Source organism: Eriocheir sinensis, unplaced genomic scaffold, assembly GCF_024679095.1.
Source record: "Eriocheir sinensis breed Jianghai 21 unplaced genomic scaffold, ASM2467909v1 Scaffold490, whole genome shotgun sequence".
NCBI lineage: Eukaryota > Metazoa > Arthropoda > Malacostraca > Decapoda > Varunidae > Eriocheir > Eriocheir sinensis.
This window is the reverse complement of record NW_026111821.1, coordinates 64050-76280: the sequence shown is the minus strand read 5'-3', so window position 1 is coordinate 76280 and position 12231 is coordinate 64050. Positions and strand designations below refer to the sequence as shown.

The window sequence follows — 12231 nt, the reverse complement described above, 5'->3', positions numbered from 1 at the left end:
GTTTATTTTTCAGTCCTCGCTATTAAGCATATCTTTGTCCCCTTTTCCTTTTTGGAAAGTATATATGCCTATTTTTTGCTTTCCTACTTCATATCTTTCCCAACCTTTAGCATCTCATCTCGTTTCCTTCTTCATTTCCAGTCTCTCGTTTCTACCACATTTTTTCTCCATAATTTTCCCTCTTTGGCTCATCACATTTTCTTTCTTTTTCCAATAGTTTTCCTTTTTCCTCCCACCTTTTTTTTCTATTCCTAAGCCTGCACTTCCCTGTCTTCCCCTCCTGCTTCTTCCTGTTTCTTCCATGGATTGATCTCATCAGGGCGTTATTACTGCCATCCCTCGCCTCGCCGGGATCTAATTTTCGGTATTGTCTACGTCAGTATCTGTACGGTTCTTCTTACATCATCGCTTTGCCTCTTATTCGTCTGGCTATTGCTTTTCTCTGATTTTTGTTTGATGAACTGTTTTCTCTTTTTTTCTACTGTATTAGCTCCTTTGGTCTTAGTACATTAGCTGCTTGACATATTTGTTTCTCCCCATCTGGGGGAGGCTGTGGCTGAATGGTCAGCGTCCGGGCGCGGCGTCAAGGAGGACGCTGGTTCGCGTCCCGCCCGCCGCTGCTACGAGCTGACAATTTTTTGGTCTTCGCCGAGTGGCCAAAGACTACCCACATGCTGTCCTGAAGACCATCTATCAATCCGAACACTAGATTCTCTTTAAAGAGAGCATCAAAGATGAACTCCTAGAGAAGGGGGCAGCATGAGCCAAGCAAGATGGCGCCACTTCAAACACTTGCCTGCTCCATAATGGGCTGCAGGCCCCACCAAGAAAGCCTGTCTGCGCCCTAGGCGAATCGTAAAAAAAAGAAAATCTGCACTGGAGGCCTTTTTCTTCATTTCTTTAATCTTTTCTCATGCTATTTGCACATCGTTACTTCTGTTAGCTTTCGTGGATTTTTTTCGGTCACATTTACATTTTCATTTTATGCAGACACATTTATTTTTAGTCTTCTTTCACTGAAATTTCTTCTTCAAAGAGTTTACGTTGATGCCACTGGATTTGAATATATACTTGCTCCCGAAAACTTTCATATCGCTTTCTCATTCCTCTTCTATTTCCTCCCGCTCATTCTTCATACTCCTGCTCAATACCACTTTATTGTTCTCGTGAGTCGTGCAGATCAGTTATAGGTTGTTCTTTACAATTCTATTTCCTTATCGTTGGTCTGCATCTTCCGAGTTTCCACAGCAAATATATACAACACGATAATGAAAGGAATATACAGTTTTGTCTCTGTTGTTTGCAAGTATCCGATCTTCGGCCAATCATATATCGTCAAACGTGTCACGCCATCAAGATCGCGACAAATACCAGAACAACGAATTGCCGTGAAAATGGAACGTTGAATTCGATATTTTTTTGTACCATTACTTTTCTTCTGAATGATTTTTAAAACCCCGACATCTGTTTTAATCTTTGGGCTGTATGGTAAATGAGGGGTAATCAAAAGCTGCTTTAATGTAAAACTACGAACTGCGGAGACAACAGAACATTGACTTGGGTACTTATTGGAGTATTTCGTTCCTGTATGATTTTTAGAACCTCTACATATATATATATATATATATATATATATATATATATATATATATATATATATATATATATATATATATATATATATATATATATATATATATATATATATATATATATATATATATATATATATATATATATATATATATATATATATATATATATATATATATATATATATATATATATATATATATATATATATATATATATATATATATTTATATATATATATAAATATATATATATATAACTATATATATATATATATATATATGTATATATTTTTTTTTTTTTTTTTTTTTTTTTAAACTAAGTGAGATGTTATATGAGGGACAAACAAAATTGCTTTTATGTACAACAACGAGTTATAGAGAATATGCTACGATGAATTGGGTATTTTCTTATAGTATTCCGATTTCTATGTTATTATTCGAGCCGTGACATGTCAGTTAAAAAAAGAGTGGGCGAGATGTTTCATGTTTTATGCAGAGGAAAGCGATGTGCATTGTGGCCACTCTATTTGAAGCCAGCGATCAAACTCAGAGCAGAGGGATCAATACTTTCCTGCAGATCTTGACATAGAAACATAGACAGTTTTGATCCTTTTTACATCTATTTTTGTGAGTTTTTTTGTTTTAGTCTTGAGGTCTGATGTTCCAATCGGAAACATGACGAAGACTGCAGCGGCTGATAAATTACCGAGCTGATGCTTGTGATGTGAAACGTGTGAATTCTGCTTCATTTGCATGTGATTACGTGAGTGTGTTTCGCGATAATGTCGATGGTGGTGGTGGTGGTGGTCCTAGGACTGGTGTTGCCGGGTATTTCTGATGGAGGTTATGATGACTGTGATTGGCGGTAATAGAGAGTGAAGGTAGTTTTTGAGGTGATGGTGGTGGAGGATGTGGTGGGCGAGATATGGCAGATGTTATAGTGGTGCTGGTGGTGATGTGTGTGGCGATGGTGGTTATCTAAATGCTGATGTTATTGTTATTTCTTACGGTGGTAGTGGCGATAACTTTTGTGTGTGATGGCGATGATACAGCAAGTGTATGGTGATTTAGGTTTTGTGATGTTTGTAATGTTATTGAAGTTGACCTTAAGGGTGTTTTTCTAATTGTGGTAGTGGTTGTGACAGTAGTGGTGGGGATGGTGTTGGTGTGTAGATGCTGTTTTGGTGGTGTTAGTGGTGATGTTAGTACTGCTGAAGCTGATATTACTGGTATTTTTTATGATGTTGGTGCGAGCAATGACCGTGGTAGTGGTGAGGAGGGTCGTGGCGTCAGTGGGGGTGAAGTTAGGCCTAATGGTGATGGTGATTGCTCTTCTTATTTGTGGTGGGGGCGGGGGATAATGTTCGTGGTTATGGCGATTGAACGTGTGTGGTGGTGCTGGCGGTGGAGGTGGTGCTGGTGCTGGTAGTGGTGGTAATTATAGTAGTGGTGAGTGTGATGGTTGATAGGAATAGTGTAGATGCAACGCGCACCACATAACCAATCTACTAATTGAATTCGCAATAGTGTAAGGGCCACTCTTTGTATTTCTTTCAACTATATTTCCTCAATTTCACGGTTTTGTTGTGTTTTTAGTATTTGTATCGTCTCAGACTTTATCGTTTAGTATTTTGATCTTTTATGTTTTCAGGTCTTCGTGAAACTGAATTCTAGAAAAAAACTAAAACCAAAGCTGAAAGTGTGTGTGTGTGTGTGTGTGTGTGTGTGTGTGTGTGTGTGTGTGTGAGAGAGAGAGAGAGAGAGAGAGAGAGAGAGAGAGAGAGAGAGAGAGATTAATCTTTCGTAAAAAAGTTGAGAAAATTGCGGTTTTTACGTTCGCATAGAAGAGCGGAATCGAGAGAAAGAAGGGAGTGAGGGAGGGAAGAAAGAGGGGGAGAGGAAAAGCAGGTAGACAGGGAAGCGGGGGAAAGGAGGGGGAATGTAGTGGGGGAGTAAAAATATTGTGATAAAAGGAGAAAAAACATTGGTAGGAGCAATGGGCAGTGAGGGTTAAGAGAGAGAGAGAGTGAGAGAGAGAGAGAGAGAGAGAGAGAGAGAGAGAGAGAGAGAGAGAGAGAGAGAGAGAGAGAAAATTACTGTGGACGGGAGAAGAGGGAAGGACAGGCTCATAGCGGCCGTACTGCTTAAATAAGTGAGAGGGTCGGGCGAGAGGAAAAAGGGAGTGGTTAATAAAAGAACAGAGAGGGACCAAATAGGGCTGCCTCTTTCTTTCTTTCTCTCGACCCAGAAACCCATTTATACCTATCAATCTATCGTTACGTCCCAGCATGAGCATATATCAAGTTGCCAAAAATAAATAAATAAATAAATAAACCAACAAAATTAAAGAGAGAGAGAGAGAGAGAGAGAGAGAGAGAGAGAGAGAGAGAGAGAGAGAGAGAGAGAGAGAGAGAGCAAACACACAGACAGACAGAGACAAACATTTAATGCATTTTATGGAAGAGTTGGTTCACTCAGGTAATAAAAAGAAAACATTTTCCTGTAACTTTATTTACTTCCGCGTAGACACTAATGGCGAGGCGCAGGACCTTGAAAGCTGCTGCCACACCCGAAACGATGTGGAACGAAAATGTGAGTGTGCATGTGTGTGTGTGTGGGTGGGTGGGTGGGTGGGTGGGTGTAGGTGTGACGTCATAGATGGGTACGGTGTGCAGGCCTCGTTATTCTGCAGCACGGAATAACCCCACAGAAAATAAAATGTAAACAAAGAACAGAAAACAACAACAATCCGTCACTTCCAATCAACGGAGAGTATCACGGACAGTTTTTGGCGGTGAGGTGCAGCCGACGAGGGGCAAGGCACGGGAAGGAAGGAAGGGAGGAAGGAGCGGGCGTGTCTGTTCCCCATTTGCCGCTAATCGTGCACCGCTGAGAAGGTGACCTGTGTACCCTGTAGGCTCTTATACCTGTGGCGAGTTAATTAATTAAACGCTTCACTAAGGAGGGAGTTAATTGCTGCCTTTACTCTGCTTGCCATCTTGGTCTGGTCTTTTGCTACGTGAAATTATTAGTATTTGTTATAGTAGTAGCAGCTGTGTTAGTAGTAATAGTCATAGTCTTAGTCTTGTAAGTAGTAGTAATAGTAGTAAAGGAAGGACGAACAGCAGTAGTAGTAACCGTATTAGTATACTGTTATTATTACTATGATTATTAATATTATTATTATTATTATTATTATTATTATTATTATTATTATTATTATTATTATTATTATTATTATTATTATTATTATTATTATTATTATTATTATTATTATTATTATTATTATTATTATTATTATTATTATTATTATTATTATTATTATTATTATTATTATTATTATTATTATTATTATTATTATTATTATTATTATTATTATTATTATTATTATTATTATTATTATTATTATTATTATTATTATTATTATTATTGTTAGTAGTAGTAGTATTAAAGTTATCATTATTATTTTTTTTTTTTTGCGCAAAATTGTGTTCCATATGCGGTTTAGTGCGCCCTCATAACTTCTTTATTCAGTTATGATGGCAATATCTTTGCTCATATATATGGCTTTGCTTTCCCTTGATACGGCTGTTATCCTGTGCCTTTATTTTTATTTCAACACAGTTTTGTAGCGTGTGTCTCCTGCTTGTGTTTGATGATGGTGTGGTGTTTGTGTTGCGGATTACTCACCCGCATCGATGTTTTACTGAGTTTTCTTTGATCGGCGTTATCAGTTTGCATTATTCGTGTGTGTATGTGTTTTTCGATGGATCCTGTGATCGCTGCTCACTTTTTTAACCGTCATAACTGATATCCATTAGTTTCAAACGGTGGAGGAATAAAAGAGTCAGTTTTATTGGAGATGCAAATTTAAAAGTAAACTTTAATATAGAGAGTGTAAGGATTCATCGCATATTCCATGTTTTCATACACTTTCCAGCAATGCTCCGGAAACTAAAAAGCGACATGCGAGTATTTCGTTAAATAGATAGATAGATAGATAGATTCATGAATAAATATATACACAATTTTTTTTCTTTTTGCAACGAATGTCATGATTTTTTTGTTTCTGTATCTCAACCTTTTCTATCCACCCTGCTCTTACAGTTGCTTCCTTTATGCGCCTGTTTTTTTTCGGGGGGGGGGAGGGGGGCAGAGTTTATTTCTGTGTGTGTTTTCTGTTTTACACTGCCGTTCTTATCCAACCTGCCCATCAGTGTTGCTTTCTTGTGTTTCTTCTTCTCATATTTTTTTTTATCATCCTTTTAGCACTGTTCCTTCTTTCCTTTCGTATTTGCTATTTTTCATGTCTATTTTGGCCCCCCTTTTCTTGTTTTTCCTTTGTCTTGTCAGCTTTATCCTTTCATTAATCCGTATTTCCTGTTATCCTCCTCTTCGTTCTCCCTTCATCCCTTCTGATGCGCCTACATAATTTTTGATCTTTCTTTTCCTCCCCTTTTCTTCACTTTCAAGGTGACCTTTATATCCCTTCTCATTTTCCTCTTCATCCATTTCCATCCTGCTTTCATTTCCTTCCTTGTTCAAACTATTTTTTTCCCACCCCTTTGTGTTTTTTATCTACTTTCTTTTCACACTTTCGTTTAATAATTTCAATTGCACAGGTTGATAAGTTTTATCTCAGTTTTTCTTTTCCCTTCATCAAATTTCAAACTCTAATTCCTCTATCTTCCCTCTCCTATCGTTTCTTCCTTTCTTCCAATCTAATTTCTCAAGGTTTCTCCATTTATCCATTTATCTCTTCCTTTCCTCAATTTTACCTTTTTCATCTCATTTCTCCACATTCATTCTCTTTTTTCCCTTCACCTTTTTCGTCGCATTTCTCCACTTTCATTCACTTTTTTCACTTTAATCCTTCCTCTTCATTCCTTTCCTTCATGCACTCCTTACCCGCTTTCCCTTCTCCTCGTCTTACCTGCTGTGAGCTGCCCAGGTAAGTCCCCTTGAGCTCTGGTATTAACGAGCGGTGATTGGTTGTCGGTGGGACTCAGGTTAGGCTGATTACGAAACTCACTGGTAGATTGGCTGGCCTCGTCCTGAAAGCGAGAAGAGGAGTCTGTGATTTACCTTTACCGATAATATTGATTCTTTACCTGTATTGCCTGGAGGGAGGGATGAGAGAGAGAGATATAGATAGATAGATAGATAGATAGATAGATAGATAGAGATAGATAGATAGATAGATAGATAGATAGAGAGAGAGAGAGAGAGAGAGAGAGAGAGAGAGAGATATTAGACGTGTGTGTTTGCGCTTGTTTGTTTGTTTGTTTGTTTGTTTGTGGGTGAGGGTGTGCTCAGTACCATCAATTTCAGTATAATTATGGACATTATTATTCGCTCTTTGGTTCGATATTCCTTTTTTTTTAATCTACATTGACAGCATCCGCATTATCATGAATATCAATTTTTTTTATACTTTTTTTCCCTCACCGCCCTATCACCCTCGTTAATCTTAATATAACCACCATCCCAATATTTTAACCTAATTTTCACCACCATTTCCATATTTTGACGTCATCATCATAACCAACAAATTTCCTTATTCTCTTTGTTTCACTTATTCGCCTTTTTCTCCTCTCCACTGCTTTGTCTTCCCCCTTTTTAACATTACTTCTTTTACAGTTCAAATCATTATCATCATTATCCACTCAGAGATCATATTCATCATGTAACTGTGACTAAATGGGATGAAAAAAAATGTGAATCCTTGGCCCACACTGACAAAAAAATTCCAGGCAAATATTCTAACAAACTGATTTAAATCCAAATGTGATTAAGCAATGTGCATTTGTGAGTGCAAGGGTAACATTATTGAATATGGAATGAAGGCAGTGCAATACGACAATAACTTCAATCCTGCAAATTATAGCTATAAACATCTCTCCCTCAGACACACACACACACACACACACACACAGAGAGAGAGAGAGAGAGAGAGAGAGAGAGAGAGAGAGAGAGAGAGAGAGAGAGAGAGAGAGAGAGAGAGAGAGAGAGAGAGAGAGAGAGAGAGAGAGAGAGAGAGAGAGAGAGAGAGAGAGAGAGAGAGAGGGCACACCCATTCATGTCATGTATGTAAAAAAAAAAGTGCTAGATCAATACATATCCTTGTCATTCATCATGCGTCCCCTTCACGGTTCACTCACCTCAGTCCGCATGTGGTAGCGGATTTCAATAGGGAATACGTATGAGTATTTCTTTGATTGCATTCACAGATTACGAATTCATGGGACTAGACTTCCACACTCGTTATCCCGTCATTTTTCTGTAGTTTAGGTCTTACTAGGGAATAACTATGGGAAATGATGTATGTTATTCAATTTTCCCTTCGTTGGTATGAAATAATATATCCTTTTGTTTCTCACTCAATGTTGGTGTTACATTCAATGTCTACACTTAATTACTGAGGTTGTTATGTTGTTTGGTGTTACATTCAATGTCTACACTTAATTACTGAGGTTGTTATGTTGTAGCATGTTGTGTTTGTAACAGTTTATGCCAGTTGTGCGTCCGTTTTTGTTTAGCTTTTTTAGTTTTCTAGGCTATCCATTCCGCAGCCTTTCAATATCTCGTCATTTTTTTTTCGCTATCACCATTTTTTTTCATTCCTTTATTTCTACAATGTTATTTTTTTGGGAATAGCATTTACGTATTTAACGTTTACATGTTAACGTACTATTTGTTCGAGCCTTAAGGTGGGGTTTTCAAAGCTGCTTACGTGTACAGGACACCGGTGTACTGTCCGCTCCCTTAGTATGGCAATAGCGACATAAGCTCCACACAGGTGGACCGATGAGTAAAGTGCTGCCTCCCACACCGAAGCAGCTTTGAAAGTCCCCTTCAATATATAATGTTTTTTATGAAGGTCTCCCTCAATACATAAAGTTTATTCAGAACATTTCAGCCTACACGCGTGGTTTATCTTTAGCCCCATTGTAAACGTGATGAATACCCACGTAAATTCCAGGTGTTTGAAACTGTTTAGTAATTAAATAGGGATTATCATCATCCCAAGCACTAGGCCGCTACAGCGATGTATTAATTGTGTTATATTTTATCTTTTTCAAATTTTGAATCACAAGGAGAGTTTATCAGTCCGGTCAAACAGATTATCCAAAGTAATAATGCACTCGTGTGAGGCTTAATTCTGGATACTGAGTGTTATTTTTTTCATATTTTATCAAACGCAAAAGCTGCTGAATATACGTTATTCTGAAGCGTCGGCATAATCTCTCGCCACCTGCCGGATTTGTCGAGGTTTTAACTGTTAACTTTCAGCTAATAAATAATGATGTTAATTGCGCTGCTTCTGGAGCTTACGGCGCCCCAGATTGTTGGAAAGAGGAAGGCTCCGCTGGTCATGCACTCCTTAATTCACCTTGTTGCTGCTTTTACCTGATCATCGTTATATTTATTGTTGTTTTATTATTTTTATTATTTTTATTGTTATCATTATTATTATTATTTTTATTATTAGAATTATTATTAATAATAGTAATAATAATAATAATAATAATAATAATAATAATAATAATAATAATAATAATAATAATAGTAATAATAATAATGATAATAATAATAATAATAATAATAATAATAATAATAAAAATAATAATAATAATAACAATAATAATAATACAATCATTTATATTATATTATATTATTATTACTCTTACGATTATCATCAGAATTGTTATGGTTACTTGCTTGTCTTTATTGTAATTCTTGTTTCTTTTCTTTCTAATGATTTATGCCTAATCTAAGTCTAATTGAAATCTATTCAAATAACAATCAACTGTCATCTTTGTTTTTTTTTAAATAAATTACTTATATGTCTGTTTATAATTATGTTCTTAATATATCACGTGCAAGCTTGGCCAATGCCTAAAGACAGAGGATAGAGAAAATTTTCGACTGCTGTGCTACAGAGAAAAAATGAAAGTTAAGGCATTCAGGTATGCAATAGAAATAACCAATTAACAGTGTCATGTCCGTCAACAGATACATGAATTAATTGCTCCAGGCTTTTGTTGTACTTTTGAAAGGTTAAACAATTGGAAATATGTAATACTGGGTCTCCTTCTCCCTCCCGCCCCCCCATCTCCACGCCCCCATATCTCTCTCTCTCTCTCTCTCTCTCTCTCTCTCTCTCTCTCTCTCTCTCTCTCTCTCTCTCTCTCTCTCTCTCTCTCTCTCTCTCTCTCTCTCTCTCTCTCTCCATGAAAGTTAACAGGTCTAAACTTTTATTTTTGTTCGTAGAGGAAAAATAAATCCCAGTGTTGACTTTAGAAGAGCTCAGGTGAACGCTGTGTGTGCTGAGAAAACTCTTACAGCACCTCCATGCATACCTGCCTCTCACGCCTGTCCCGCTTTGACTCTTCTATTATCCTATCAAAGTCTAATTCTATCTCCATTCGAATCCTCATTGAGGCCCAAACCATCAGTCAAGTCCTTTCACTCTTCATCCACCTTCTCTTCATTGACCACCCATTTGTATCTCTCCTCTACTGTCTCTCACTTAAGACCTTACTTCTCTTTTCCTCCCTCTTTTTTTACCGTGCTTGCATTCCTTTCCTTCCTCTTCCCTTCAGAAAACACACTCAACCCAGGTTTCCCTCCCTTCATCTTTCCCTCTCTCATATCTCCCCTGTTCTTTTCTTCCTGTTTTTACTTTTAACTCCTTCCTTTCCCCCCAGATAAGTATTTCTTGCATTCTTGTTCATAGTTTCTGTTTGACTTCTCTCTTACTCCATTTGCTCTCCTTCCTCTTCGCTCTCCTCTTCTACATTGCTCTTTGCCTTTAAACCTTTTCTTTTTCTATCTGCTTTTACACCTGTTCCGTCACCTCGATTGCTCTGTCCCCTCTTTCCTTCCTCCTCTCCACCGCTTGGTCGTTCACTTCTTCATTCTTCCCGTCTTTGCTCCTACGTATGTGTGAGGGCAATTACCAACTTAGCGGGCGAACGACTGGGGCACTCCTGCCGCCCGCCCGCATCTTGCCGTTTTAAGCTGTTCACCTACCGAGGCGTAGCGAACCACCTGCTTCACTCCCGCTGCTCGTTCGCCTGACGCCGTTCGACGCCTTGGTCGACTGAACCACCGAGGCTTCTCAATCCGCTATGGGAGGCGACTTGGTGACCGCCAGTGCCTTCCTCGTCAGACAGCAGATGAGCCCCGCTCTGAACACTCGATTCGACTCCAGCCAGCTCTGCTCTCATTCTGATCTAGTTAACGAAGTAAATGTTGGTCCAATTTTTAGTTCTAGCGATCACCGAACAATCGCATTCAGCATCAATATGAAAGAAAGTAAAGTGACTCCTAGTAAAGAAAAGGTGCCTGATTATCAGAGAGCGAATTTCGTAGGACTCCGATCAATTCTAAATAATTCTGACTGGACTGAAATCACGGCGGAAACAGATATTGATAAATCTTGGGGGGCCTTCACCACAATATTGAACAATGCCATAAGCATATGCGTAACCTATCGTAACAGACGTTCAGCTTCTAAGAAGAAACCCAAATGGTGGAATAACGAAATTCAAAATAGCCTATCTCTTAAAAAAATGTGTATACAGTAGATACATATTATCAACTCTGAGCAAGGCTGACAAATAGAGTTGGACAGAATTCGCCGCGAAACCAAGAAATTAATAAAACGAAGCAAGAAAAATCTTTAATATATAGCGGAAACAAGTAAATCTAACCCTAAAGAATTTTTCAGCTATGTAAATAATAAAAAGTCACTCACTTGTGGTATCGGACCGCTTGCTAATGAAAATGGTAACCACACGAACGATGAAAATGAAATGGCTACAATCCTAAATAACTTTTTCGCATTCGTATTTACCGACGAAGATTGTTTATCACCTCAACCGCCGGAGGTTAGAAGGGCCGAAAAGATGTTAAGTGGCGTGCTCGCCGTAGAAAGTGACATTTTACGCACAATTGAAAAGATTAAAGTAAGCAAAGCTCCTGGTCCAGACAGAATTACCCCTAGGGTCTTAAAAGAAATCAAACATCAAATTTGTAAACCGCTCTCCATCATATTCAATAAATCTTTAACAGCTGGAAAAGTTCCGTCGGATTGGAAACTAGCAAATGTCACACCAATTTTCAAAAAGGAGGACAAGTCTCATCCAGGAAACTATCGACCAATTAGCCTGACATCTATTGTTTGTAAGTTAATGGAGACTATCATTCGCGACAATATGGTGAAATTCTTCGAAGAAAATAATGTAATAAATAATTCGCAACATGGCTTCCGTAAAAAACGTTCGTGTTTAACTAACTTGCTTGATTTTTTTCACTATATTTTTGAGGTGTTCGATGAAAGCAGATCAGTAGATATCATATATCTGGATTTTCAAAAGGCATTTGATAAGGTCCCCCACCAACGATTGCTCAGCAAACTACTGGCGCACGGTATCTCGGGTAACATTCACAATTTGCTTGTGGACTGGCTCTCTGAGCGGAAACGGTAGTTCTAAACGGTGCTACATCTAACTGGCTCGATGTCAAAAGCGGCGTACCTCAAGGATCAGTGCTTGGCCCCATGCTCTTCTTAATTTATGTTAATGATATAGATGATGGGCTCACTTGCAATGTATCAAAATTTGCTGAT

The 12231-nt window shown here is 38.0% G+C and overlaps 1 protein-coding gene across 1 annotated transcript in view; it reads right to left on the bottom strand.

The window, feature by feature from the left end:
* Positions 1-6667, bottom strand: part of LOC126992576 (uncharacterized) — a 58887-nt gene extending 52220 nt beyond the window's left edge. Inside the window, exon 1 of the mRNA XM_050851385.1 lies at positions 6529-6667. The gene's annotated coding sequence lies outside the window, so the exon portion shown is untranslated. The remainder of the gene's footprint in view (positions 1-6528) is intronic.
* Between the last annotated feature and the right edge of the window lie 5564 nt (positions 6668-12231).